The sequence below is a fragment of the Ictidomys tridecemlineatus genome, chromosome 4, assembly GCF_052094955.1.
Source record: "Ictidomys tridecemlineatus isolate mIctTri1 chromosome 4, mIctTri1.hap1, whole genome shotgun sequence".
Classification (NCBI taxonomy): Eukaryota; Metazoa; Chordata; class Mammalia; order Rodentia; family Sciuridae; genus Ictidomys; species Ictidomys tridecemlineatus.
Genome location: NC_135480.1, coordinates 86,029,954 through 86,044,222, shown reverse-complemented (window position 1 = coordinate 86,044,222; position 14,269 = coordinate 86,029,954). Strand labels below are relative to the sequence as shown.

Below are 14,269 nucleotides of genomic sequence, written 5' to 3'. Positions count from 1 at the left end.
CTGTGCCAGTGGTATTCCCTACAACATCTTCCTGGTGAGGTTCTCTACCTTCTGAGCACCATTCCTTTAGAAAAGGACCCAGGTGGACATTTCAACTGGGGGTTCCTGAACAGGTCCTGGGGTCCCTGCACCTTTGGCATACCATCAGTTAGGAATGAAGCCACCACTTCCTGGGAACTCTGCTTCTGCTGCACACATCACAGGACATCCCAGCTTCCTGAAGTAGAGTTGGGCACTAGACCTCTGTGTCCCATAACTATAAGAAAATCATACTGTGCTCTTCAAGTCGTTCCAGAGAAGGGCCCCACCACTCTATGCAAAGATGTTAAGACTCACAGCAAAGCTCAAAGGATCCTTTTCTCCAAATTCTTTTTTTTTCCACAGCCATACTCTTTTTATCAAATGTCAAATATAAGAATTAAGTAATTATTTTATGCAAACTTCCTTTGAAAATCTGTAAGTCTGTCTGGTAATGTACCTCTATATAACGTACCAATGGCAAGACATTTTTCCCACCTGAACAGCAGAAAGAACAACATACTCCAGAAAGGAAGAGGTGATATTAGCAGGAGAGAGTTCTCAAAGATGCTTAAACAGTATCTAAAGAGTCCCTCAAATTTCTAGATGAGAACAGGGACTTTGGGGGTCTGGAAATCTTGCAAATTGAAAATTGAACCAATAACCCAGTAAAACATAAGCAGCTACTGTTATGCTTTCATTAATATCTAATAGATGATTAATTGGGTTTATCAAAATGAAATGATAATGAAATCTCAACTATGTTTACCAGTAAAGGACACAAATTATCCAAAGTTGTACTTATTTAGTCTTAAAATATATAAAGTGACTCAGTGTAATTACCAATCCTTTTCTAATAATATTTTCTTTAGGATAATATTAGGGTTAATCAGAATACCTAGAGTGTATACCTCTAAATTAAAAAGAAGATGAGTAGGGAAGGAGTAAATACATTCAGAGGTACCCTGAGTTGCCAGGGCAGTTAATCAAACTATAGAAAGGTCACAAGATGGGTAACATACACATTCAATAACCATCTTGTCTGTTTCCCCAATAGGCAATTATAGAATGTATTTCTACACCAAGCCACAAAAATATTTTCTCAAAATACTTTGCACAGAAATCATAAAAAAGCTTGGCATAAATGTTTGGTGGCTTCTTTCAATGTTATATTTTTAAGAAGAGGGGAGGGGACAGGAGGAGAAGACAAAAGGAAGAAACAGCATTTCATCAGCTAGAACAAACAACAATTTATCCACCACTTGGACCATGAATCCTGGATATAAGTTTCTAAGGTACAGATCAAACACTTTAGTAAAGTGAAACATTTGACAGCCACAAGACTGCAGTCACCATATGGTTCTCCTCATCCCATTATGTTCAGAGCTCTCTAACAATGTTGAGCATTTCAAAATAAATAAATAAACACAAAAGTCTGTGCCTTTAAAAATAGCTTCCTAAATTGGAGACACAAAACACATGCACACTGACTGTGGGTACATGCCCACACAAGCCGGACTTGGAAAGACTACAATGAAAGAATGAAAAACAGAAGGAGAAAAGTGGGAGTGGCACTTTCAAACAAGATTTAAGAAACAGGCAGCATAATAGAGACACCACATCCTGGGTTAATCCGTGCAGAAACGACTGTACAAGCAGAAGATAAGCTTGAGAGGAGAGTTTCCTCATTCATGGTTTCTCTATCCCAAGGTAACAACAGCCAAGTACCCAGGATCCAAATATTCTTCCCCAAATAGATTAAAGATTAAAAGAAGAGTACGAGTGCTTTTTTTCTGGTATAACGAAAGTTTAGTTGTCTTTGCTAGGATGACTAAAACAAAGAAAATACTTCAATGCTATTACATTTTAAGGGGTTTCCAAACACTAAATAGGAAGACTTCAATTGCCCTATGAAGTTAAATTATGGTTAACTCTTTATATAATTAAATGTCTATGTCTTCTTCTCATAAACTGTGTTATCAGAAATAATACCCAACTGGATTAGAAAAGGGTATAGAATGAGAAACAAATCTAGAGTATAATATGAGCACAAGAGTATTATGTGAAGCCTGAAGTTTATTGATTATTAAATGAGAATGAGTAGTCTATGCAATGTAATTAAAGGTACATATTTTATTTTTCAGATTTAAAACTATTTTTTATTCTCAATTTCATCAATGACGATGATGCTTCAAAATTTTTCCCAAGAAATGACACAGTACAGGGAGGCCCTTATCCCTCCACCCAGCCTGCCACAGTTTTCATCCATGACGTAAGTTGTTTTCAAAAGATGTTTCCACTGATGACCAGGTTCAGGAGCTGCTGACTTCCTCCACTGCTTGCCAGATGGTTTCCCACAACACTCATATGCACAGAGTGCCCAAACCTTCCCACCACATAACCTTCCTGGAGAGGCAGGAGTGAGTACCACATGTTTTGCCATCTAAGCACAGGTGGATCCAAGGGGTTTGGGTAAATTGCCACGTAAACTACAAACCTGGGTGCCAAGAAGAGAAGACAGGTGGAACATGTGAAGGGATCCTAAGTCATGTACCACAGCCACCAAGTGTACCTGCGCAAGGCAGTGGAAGGGCTGAAAACCTTTACCTAAAACTTTCTAGGAAAGCTAGCCTGAAAAGTTTATTCTGTGGGTGGTCTCCCTCATGCTCAAGAATATGCCCACAATAAAGTCTTGTTTGGGTGACACTGCTTGCCTCTTCATGAATTCAATCTTAACTGGAGCACAAAATCCTGCATTGAATGGTAACACAGCACTTCTCTTACTGTTATTTTCACAACTGTCATGTTATTGCAATAATTAATATGAAATATTCCCAATTTTATTACCCACTTTCCTTCATTTCTCTACTAATTTATTCATGCAAACATTCGCTTGTAATAATTATTGAGCCCACTTATGCTATGCACTAAGGATTGTGAAATACAAAAATACAGCTTTGAAAAGCTAATAGCCTAGAATGGGAAACAAGGAAGCAGTGGCTGCAAAAAGAGGCACGTGTGCAGGATCAGGGGTAGGGGTTATGCACAAGTTCTCATTTCTCCAACTTCTTTTGTAGACATAATCCTAACTCATGGAGCAGGGAGGAAATTATTAAAACCCTAATATTCTGAGCACAGACCCCAAGATTAAATCTGTCATCCCTGATGATATATAGTTGATTAGTGGCAGAGTAATGTGTGCCTTATATTTTTTCACTTCACTGAGCTGTATTTTCCCATTCACGAAGATTTTTGATCAAAAGTCACCATCGCCCCCAACTAGTTATTGAATTCATGTGCTTCCTATATCCACATTCAGAATTCCAATAGGACAGCTAGAACAATACTCTCTACATGCTGATCCTCAGAAATTTTGATGACTTTCTGTCCTTTCTTTCTCATTTCTAAACTGTGTCTCTTAACCTTTCTTGTCATTTCCTTCCAGTGGAAATGGACTTAAGTCATTAGTAGTCAATGAATGAAAACAAAAAACATGAAGGCAACCTTAAAGAAAGCATCCTTAAACTTTAACTGGAAAGAGAGGCCAAGGGCAGACCACACGATCTATGTAAGCATGTGCAGAAAGTATGTGGTTCCCTAACTGTGAAACCCTTAACTCTATGCTACCCTGGGAAACTTTTCACAGACAAACATTCTGATGGCTTCACTTCCAAAGCTATGGTGCCCCTCCCCCAATTCCATTCCACCTGTGCGTGGGGCTATGCATATGCTTCTACACAGCATATGGATTCTCACAAACTAGTGTATAAATTCATGGCCTAATGATGACTTGATTTTTTTTTGCAGCAATGCTTACTTGATTAAAAATCTTTTTTAGAATTTTGCTTTTAAAACCTTTCAAAACCACACAATTCTATTCAAAAATCCTCCATGGTGATATAAACTTTAAATGTAAGTGTGGTTGCAGAGGCACTGCCTTGTTGCAACCAATGACCTCATCACAGGACTAAATGCAAGAAGAGATCCATCAATAACAGCTTATAGTTGATAATCTAAGGATCTTGATAATTCCTATTGACAATCTGCAAGATAGATGAGTGAAGGGTTAATAAAAGAGCGGCTTTTTCCAGTTAGAAAACTATCTCAGACTTCACTGGTTATTGCTTAGTTCAAGGGCTTGCAGAACACTCCAAAGAAAATATTCCCTCTAGTAATACTTGGAACAAATTGGTGATTTGGATGTTTCAGCCAATTAAGACACCAGGGAATTACAAGCCTCAACCAGACACAGCCTCTGTAATATAAAGCTGAACCATATGTGGTGTCAATTTCTCAATCACATCAATTGGGTGGAAGGAAGCCAACTAAAGAAGAAAATCTATTGTCACAATGATTTCTGCACTGACTCCAGTTGCTAAAACAGCTCTGAAATAGCCCTTTCCAGAGAAGGTTCCAGAGCAGGAGGTGGCCTGCCACCAACTCGGGGAAGCCTGGGGAAAGGAAGGCAGACTAAAAGAAACAACTCTGCAAGCTATCTTCCAGGGTAAGATCTTAACAAGTTTTACAGCAAAACAAACCAAATTAAATGAAGCAAGCTGTGCTCCCAGAACTAAAAGGAATATGTTAGTTCCTGGTTCTTTCTTCATCAAAAGGATTTCAGTGTGAACCCACCAACTATCTCAGCTTCCCAAGTTTCATTTCTAAATTTTATTTGACATAATAATGTTTGCTGGGAAGAAAAACAGAGCTCCAAAGCGGTAAGGCAAAGGGGGCAGATTAGGCACACAAAGTTACAGTGTTGGAGATCTGGTGGCTCCAATCATGGTTGTGTGGCTGTCACCTGTGTGGGTGCCCAGCTCTATACCTTGAGGGAGAACCAGTGAGCACTGCATTCCCAAAACCATATTTAACCCTCTCACTTTTGAATGACCTCGTAAATATGTAGATTTTCTACCTTAGGCTGTTATACATGAATAAATGTGTCTGTCCATTCTTCGAGAGTAGTTTCTGGTGCTAAATTATGTAAAGCTTTCCTATTCTTTCTTGAGAAGTCATTACTCCATTATATCCATACTGGTAGAAGACAGGGTAAGAATCAAACTATACATTGCACAACGAGACCACACAGTCCACCCGGGCACAGAGCAAAGCCTTCTGCAAAGACAGAAGATCACGACTCTCCAAGCGTCTGGAAGTCTTTAAGATTAAATCACCACAGTTTATAAACAGTAGAGAAATAATTCACTCATCCCTACCAAAGCTGATGAAACTAAAAGGATGACGAGTCTTCAGAAAGAAATTTGGTAGTAAGATCCAATTTACTTACTAAGGTTTTCTACAAGAAAGAAATGGAGTTGTAGTTACACTCAAGTAGTAATTCGTTTTACTTATTACTCTTATAAAAACAGACCCAAACTTGATGCATCCATTTACCACCCACATTGATAATCCACTCATTCAACAGAAATTCACTTGGACACCAATGAATAAATAAATAAAGGAAGAAATAATTCTTCAAAATGTTGAATACTCAACCATCTGAAATTCTTAGATTGTCTCAAAGATATACCCTAAAAATTCAAAATCGGTCAAAGTTATGCATTAAGGAAATCATAAATTATTTTCTAGAGCCAAATTATTGAAAACATTTGTATCCTATAAAAGTAGTAAACTATCCAGCCTCATCTCAAAGAGTATGAAATGCTACCCAACAGAGTTCTTGCCCCTATCTAGTGGTCTTGTGGAAAGATTCCCTTACAGACATCTGTTGAAACATCACCACACAGATGAACATTTTACTCATAGATGTATCTGTGCTTCAAGGACAAGGTCATTGGGTACTCATTATCAGCAGGAGTATTTTATCTAGATAAAGAAATTAATTAAAAAGTACAGTTCCTGCTCTGGAAATGAGTTAAATCTAGAGTCATTACGAACAAGCCTGTCACTTACTGTTGAAGAAATGTGGTTTTAATTAAAGTAAAATAAGAATGAACACACAAACACATTGCTCAAGATGTTTCAGATGTCATAATAAGGTATTGCTTCAAATTGCATTGGAAGGAAATGTACATACAGAGAAGGAAAATATTATGTAGGAAAATAAGATAGTAAAAAGGATAATTGAGTTACAAGAGAGCAATAAAAGAGATGGAAGGTGTCTGCTGTTTTTTTGTTTGTTTTTGTTTTGGTTTGGTTTGGTTTTTCTCTTTCACACTTTACTTTTACTTTTGGGGGAGGTGTGCTGAGGGAAGAAAAGAGAGGGCAGCTTGCCTAGGCATTCAAGTACTATTTCATGATCACATTGTATCCTGGCTGATAGAACAATGGGATGATTCTTTTAAACTGGCTGTCAAACCAGGCTCCTCCATCTCCCCCCAACAGTTTACCAGCACTCAAAACCTGATGATCTGGAATCTCAACTTGCTTCCTTCTAAGGAGGGAGAGGTTGTTTCCAAATCATGTAACAAACCAACACTGCTATTTCTTCCCCTTGGCCCCTCTCTGTTGGGGAATTAAATCTCTTTACTATCAATCAATAGGCTCCCTATTCATCTCAGATCTCTGGCTCCTTCCACCTGAAAGGACTCAAAATATGCTTATTCCAGACTCAACTCCTACCCATTTCTGGTCATCACAGGTCTGGTTACTCAAAACACACCCACCTCTTTCTACTTCCCTATTTACAGGGAGTTCATCATATTCCAAGAAGCCACTGTTTTCTTTAAGCTCTGAGTTTATGTTAGGCTTTTATACCTACCTACATTGTAAACCTTATTCCAAAGCTACATCAGACCTTTTTTTCCTATCTCCCAAGAGAGTAGGAATGGGAAGCAATTATTAATAATAATAAAAAAAATTCCTGATGTTTGACAGCAAATAAAAAAATAGTTTCTCCTAAAACAGTCAGCCCTTGCAATTGCTGCAGTGTATTCCTGGCAGGGATAGGGTAGACTTTATTACTGCAGTAGACTAATACTGAAATTAACCATGATGTTGATACTGAAAAACTGAAGACAGTTTGGGCATGGTGTGTCCACCTCTTTATTCCCAGGGACTCAGGAGCCTGAGGCAGGAGGACCAAAAGTTCAAAGTCAGCCTCAGTAACTTAGTGAGACCCTGTGTCAAAATAAAAAGTAAAAGGTGGTAACCAGAATTACATTACAAAAGTAATATAGTACCCACTCTAATCCTCTACAGTCATTGAAAAAAAAGTCAGTCCATATTCTAAATTTCAAATATCAGTATATAACATATATGTGTGTGTATGTATGTATGAATACACATATATTCATACACACTCAGGACCCAGAATGCTAGAAGGGAGCATGGATACATTAAAATACCAAAAAGAATGTTCTGAAATATTACAAATTTATCATCAACTCATCCATTAGATATAATTAACATGATTTAATAAAGTTCTCTTTCCTTATATGTTTGTGTGGGGTATGGGTAATAACCAGGAACTGGATTCAGGGGTGCTTTACCACTGAATTACATCCCTACCCCTTTTTATTTTTTTGAATTGAAACAAGGCCTCACTAAGTTGCTCAGGTTGGACTTGAATTTGTGATTCTCCTGCCTCAGCCTCCTGAGTTGCTGGACTGACAGGCATGTGCCACCGCACCCAGCTTGTTCTCTGTCTTTCTAAAGGACCACTTGGATTGTTTTCTTTCACTTTTTTAAAACTTCTTTAAAACTTTCCAAGGAAAATTTGCTTTCAGCAACTTTCCAAGTGATACCAAATTATATTCACAAGTCCTTCTACTGATGAGAACAATGTTCTCCAATTTACATTATTTAGCAAATGGGCAAATAAGGCCAAGGCATCCTCTAAACATCCTAGCAGCACTATATGATGACTTTGGTACTCATCTGTTTTGGGGTTTATCCTATTTGACTCTTCCCCTTCAAAACTACCCAATAACCTCAGGTGTAACCCTGAAAAAGGAATGAAAGTGGTATCACTAATAAAATAATTAAAAGATATCTAAAAATCAGGGAAAAGAAGCATTCACACTCCTGTGATCACTCATGGGCATTGTGTGGGGAATACTGATGTGAACACAAAACTCAAGACTTTATTAGACTTTCAGCACCTTTTCATTTTTAGTGCCACCAAGAATGATGGCAGTACTGGCAGGCTGGAATCATACACCAAAAATTATTAGATGAAAATATGAGAAACGATGTAGGAACTTCTAAAACTTAATATCCAAAGAGAAAGAGAAATACCAAGGGTGGTAAAGCAATACTGTGCTACCAATCTCAAAATGAATACTCTTAAATCAAGAATTCCTGAGTATCCAGAGAAAATGTACCTCGCTGGCTTAAAATTCAAGCCACTCATATTCTATCCTAGATCTTCCCTGCTATTCTGTATTTGGATATAGCTCTCTAAAGCTCTCTAGTGATTTGATTTTATTTAACAAATAATTATATAGCGTTTATGTGGCAGGCACTATCCTAAGAGCTTGACAAATATTAGTCCAGTTAAGCCCCTCAATGACCCTAGATCAGTCCTCATATTACTAACGGGGAAACAATAAGACAGAATATGATGTGCTCAAGGTCACACAGCTAATGAGAGGCTGATCCATAATCCACTAAGTTCAAACTCTGTTCTCTTAACACTATACCATGTTTCCTCTCCTAAAACATCCCAAGCTAAACTCAACACATTCTCTCCACACACACTGACATCCCGTTCACTTGGTCAACTACAAACCACACCCATCCCTTCCCTCTCACCAGCCTTTTTAACCGTCATACTCTCAAATGATGCCCTGTCAATTCTATTTCCAACCACCATGTTTACATCCAATCTTCTCCATCCATTACTAGAGTTATCCTTATTTTTACTCAGCATTAACACAATAGTCTTATCACTAATCCTACCTGCATGTCCTTGGAGATGTTCTAAATACTACTAGTGAAATTCATCCAATTTATATTTATCCATACAGGTCCTCTGCTAAGTTCTATGAATGCAAAATGAACCAAGTCTCTGAGAGAGTGACAAAATATTTCCCCAAACTCTGATCATGTCACCAGAAAATATTCATTAAATCTAGGCTGCTTGATAAGCCTGTCTAACTCTTTACCTTGGCTTCCAAGTTTTCCATAATATACATTTTTTCCCTTTACTTCTCTATGTGAACCAATTTTTCCTAATCAAGCCACCAATATCTTCATCTCTCTTTATGTTTCCTCAAGTCTTCATGCTGTCTCCATGACCTCTCTGTACTGTGGCTGAAATCCTGTCAAGGCTGGGCTTTCTTAAGATATCCCCAACCAGATGCAAACTTCCTGCAGAGAAAAAATTATAGCTATCTTAATCAGATAGGAAAATACCAGTTTACAAACCTTGCATTTTACTGTTTACAAACAAACTCTGACTTCTAACAGCAGATGTGAGTTTTTGTACTTTAGGATGAAGACATCCTCTGATACTCACCCCAGGAACAGATAGCTAGTCTCCTCAGTCCTTTCCTCCCACATTTCTCTTCCTTCCTTACCTCCCTTTCTCCTCATCTATTTAGCAGGCCTTCATTATTTAAGACCTGATGTGAATGCTACTCCTCCAAAAGTCTTTCCAAATCCTCCCCTCAGCTAGTAGCAGTTCCTCTCTCCTCTGAACCCCACAGCACCTGGCCTGTGTGTGGCTTCCAGAATCCCTTACAGCCTGTACTGTTGCTGATATTAATGTGCATCCCACAGATAATTCAGTACCTCAAGAACAGACACTTGTCTTACTCATTTCCTACCACAGCTTTTTTCTAGCACAGAGGCCATCGGAAGTGAGGACAGAGGGTGAATGAAGGGTCAGTGAGTGATTGCATTTACACATGCTGGTTCAGGCTAAGAAGCTAACAAAATTAAAGAAAGTAAACAAGATAACTCAGAGGAAGTAGAATGATAGAACCAAGCAGAAACACAATACAGATAAAACATCATTCCTAGCTTTTTTCAGAAATACAATTCCCTTCCTCTAAGGTCTCATCATGGTATATCTGTCCTTAGACTATTGGAGGCAATATGGGCAATATGATTCCTGGTAATATATTGAATTATTGCTTTGCGAGAGCCATAAATAGGAAGAAATAAAAATCCTTGATCTGCTAAGCTGGAATGCTGATAACATTCCCAGAGGCAGATTGTTATATACAGATGTGGATCTATGAACTCTTAAGTACCATGTTCACCAAAAATCTTTTGCAATTTCCTATGAGCTACTGAGGATGGATATAATTTAAAAATCAGTCTCCTGTGAGGTTTAAGGCCACACTTCTGGATGCTGACTGGATTTTCAGTTCCGCTATGTATAAACATTAACAATAGGTAGGACTTTATATATATATATATATATATAATTTATTTTTAACCTGTGATATCGGGATAATAGAACTTACCTCATACCATGACTCAGGGGATTAAACAAGAGTACATATGTAAGGCACTTAACATAGTGCTTGGCATACAGGAAGGGGTTAAACAATACTTATTACCCTACAAAAATATGTAAAAAACTGTTATTTGACTTTAAGAAACTTATAATCAAGTTGCAGAAGACGATACACATACAAATACATCATGGGAATTCAAATACTCATCCATGTCTTGAGCTTCGACTTATTATATAAAAAGACACAAGGTTAAGCACTAAAGAGAATAAAGAAACTGACCTTATCTTTTGAGAACTTCAGTCTACCAGCCCAGACTAATAATTACCCTCAATTAATTGTAAGTCAGATATTGTTAAGAGATACACTAGAAAGGGCTCCCCAGAAAATACACTCTGCCAGTGACTGCCAACTGGGGCTGTCTGGCAACATCTGGGGACATTTTTCATTGTCTGAACTGAGAGATGGGTGGCAGGAGTCTGCTAATAGTTTGTAGTGGGTAAAAAACAGAGATGCTGCTAAATATCCTACAATGCAAGAGACGGCCCTCTGAAATCAGGAATCCTCCTGCTTAGAATGTCAACAATGCAGGGATCCAAATCCCTGCTCTTCTCAACTGTGCAGGGACTCTGGAGTGTCAGCTCCCATCCCCACGCGCTGCCTGATTCACCTCAGTGAGACAGCTTCCTGGGGCTCTAGCAGCCTGGAGCTCTGCCAGAAGTGTCTCATGGTTGTTTCTCTTATGAACTTATCTTCCATTTGCTCCAGGCCTCCCTTTCCACTTGTCACCACATGCCCAGTCAGGCCACAATCAGACCTTATAAAGCTGCTTAAATTCCCAGCTTTACCCCCCAAGCTCCAGTTACAACAATATGAGGTTTGCTATGGAAATATCAAGCTATTCTCATTTTTATAGCCTGCTTTTCTGAGGCTGGCAGTAAAATCTTTGAAACATTTGCCTAAAAAGAACAAAAGGCAAAGGAAATTACTATTACCTAACTGCAGCCAATTAAAATAATGAAGCTTCAAATGACTAAATTATCCAAAGCACAAACATACTTTAGACTCTTGTTTCCACAACGATCATCACTCTTGACCACTTAACATCTTTAAATGCACGGTAAAATATGTTTTTTGATGTTTTGACACTACTGGCCCTACCACAAAGCATACTCCAGCAGTGGTATACTCTAAAATAGTCAATGTTTTCTAATGATTTAAAATACTCACTGTTAACCCTATAAATTCATAGATAGAAGCCTATATATCCCCCATCCCAACCATGTGTTAAAGCAAATTTAAACCACAAAGTTGTCACACTCCTTATGGTGGCTACTTTTAGACAAAAGGAAATAATGTTAGCAAACGTAGGGAAATTGAAATCCCTGTGGTTTATAGGTGGGATTGTAAAATGTTTTAGCCACTATGGAAAACAGTAAGGTAGTCCTCAAAAAAATTTAAAAAATTACCACAGGATCCAGAATTCCCATCTCTGGGTATGTATCCAGAAAAATTAAAATGAGGATCTCAAAGACTTATTTAATACTCAGGTCCATAGCAGCATTATTTACAATAGCTAAAAGGTAGAGCAACCTGAGTGACTATCAGTGGATGAATGGCAAAAGTAAAATATGGTAAATGCACACAATGAAAGACTGTTAAGCCTTAAGAAGGAACTTCGGAGACATGCTACAACATGGATGGATCTCGAGGCACTATGCTTTGTGAAGAAAGCCATTCACAGAAAGACAAATGCTGTTATGACTCCACATCTATAAGGTATCTATAGTAGTCAAACTGAGGAAAACAAAGTGGAATGGTGGTGGTTGCCAGGAGCTGAGGGTAGGGAGAAATGGGGAGGTGTTGTTCAACAAGTACGGAGTTTCAGTTTTGCAAGATGATAAAGTTCTGGAGATTGGTGGCACAATAATGTGAATATACACGACACTGCTGAATTGTTCATTTAAAAATGGTTAAGAGAATAAACAGTATAATGAACTTTACTATAAGTAAGGAAATTTTAAAAAGTCATTCTACATATTCTCTTCTTGAAGTCACCTCAAAATTTTCTGCATATCTAAGAAGTAACATCTACACTTCTATCTGAAAACTAAGCTCAGTGCAATATATTCAGTTTATATCTTGTTTTTCAAAGAAAAATAAATTTTTTAAGTGATGCAGAACAGAGTTTTCGCAATATACATGGCAAAAGTGACACTTCTGTAGACTATTTATCTTTGCATGATCTACCACAAGAAGAATGATTTTGGAAGGCAGTGGAAACGACACAAATGTCTGTGAACACGGACATGGCTGGGTCGGTTATGACACATCCACACAATGAAAGAGTAAATGTATAGTCGTGCAAGGATGTCGATAAAGCAAATGTTGAATGGAAAAGTAAACTGCCAGGTAACACCCTTCATACCTCTCAAGTCACCATTTAAGCACTTAGGACCAGCAGTATAAAACAGTGTGGGTTCTGCTCACAGAAAGTATACATATCAATCAAGTATATGACTGCAAATAAGTTCCATGAAGAAAAATGGTGGAAGAAAAAAAAGTGGAGCCATACAAGGAACAAATCGTAGTAGCGGAGCACAGAGGATTTGTTTACCATGGAGCAGATTCACAACTTACACAAACTGAAGCCTGAATAAGCAAGATTATTAAGCCAGGTGATGAATCAAAATAAACAACATTTGTGAAAAAATACCATGCATGATCATGTGTGAAGGCTAGTAAGTATTCCACAACTGGAAGCTTCATTAAGCCTATTTATAACAGCAAACAATCTCTTGGCCTGCATCAGGGGTAATTCCCACTGGCTATATGGCTGACGCTATAGAGTCCCAGGACCTCATCACTTCATTTACTCTCACTTCTGCATAATATCATCTGGCCTCAAAAGGGCATTCAACTACCATCAATATACTGATGATTTCCAAAATTTTTCCAGCCCAGACCTCCCACCCTGTTCCTACTCAACAGTTCCATTAGCTAACATCAAATGGTTCCATTAGTTACACCTGCAGCCACACACACACCCCAAAATTCTTGAGAAACTGACCATGCTTCCTGTTTACAGTCCCTCTATCTCAGGATCCCATCAGACCAGAAACCTTAAATACGTGGTTTTCATCTGGCCAACTCTGCCTACCAGGGACAAAATGTCTAGAGAAACCTCAGAGTGAACAGGGGCTGGGATGTTACTAGAGAGCCTGCAATGCACAGGACAGACCTCCATGGCAAGAATGTATCTGCCCCAAAGCATCCAGAGCACTGAGGGAGAGAAACCCCACCAATGACACTACATTGTTTCCTATCCTGATTCAGGACCTGTTTGGTCAATCAGCAAATCCTGTTGGCATCTCCTACAAAATAAGCCCTTATCATTTCAACCACTTCTCTGCTTTCATCCTAATACAAATAATCTTTTAACAAAAAAAATGGGCTCACCAGTTAGGGTATAGTGCTGGGCCTTATTTCATACAGTCTATACAATATCACACAGTAGTCATGCAAGCCTCAAGTTTCTAAATCAGTTTATGTCATTTCTCTTCCAAAGATCCTTCTACAAAGCCAAAGTTCCCATTCCTTGTGAGGCCTAAATGGACCTACATGGTCTCCATGTGTCTCGACCCCCCTCACTACACTTCATCTCTGTACCTTCTCATTTACCCCTGTACTTCAACCACATCACCCTCTTTGCTACTCCTAACATACCCCAAGCCTCAGGCTCTTTGTACTTGCTGTTAAGCTATTTGAGCAAACTGAAAAGTATTTGCACCAGAGATCTGCATGACTGACTGACTGCTTTCTTACGTTTGTTGGGTTTCTACTCATATGATAGCTTCTCACTGAGGTCTTCTCTAACCACCCCA

At 38.4% G+C, this 14,269-nt stretch overlaps 1 protein-coding gene across 4 annotated transcripts in view; it reads right to left on the bottom strand.

Moving 5' to 3' along the window:
- The window catches only part of Arhgap42 (Rho GTPase activating protein 42), a 256,075-nt gene that overhangs the window by 137,727 nt on the left and 104,079 nt on the right, over positions 1–14,269 (bottom strand). The window lies entirely within an intron of this gene.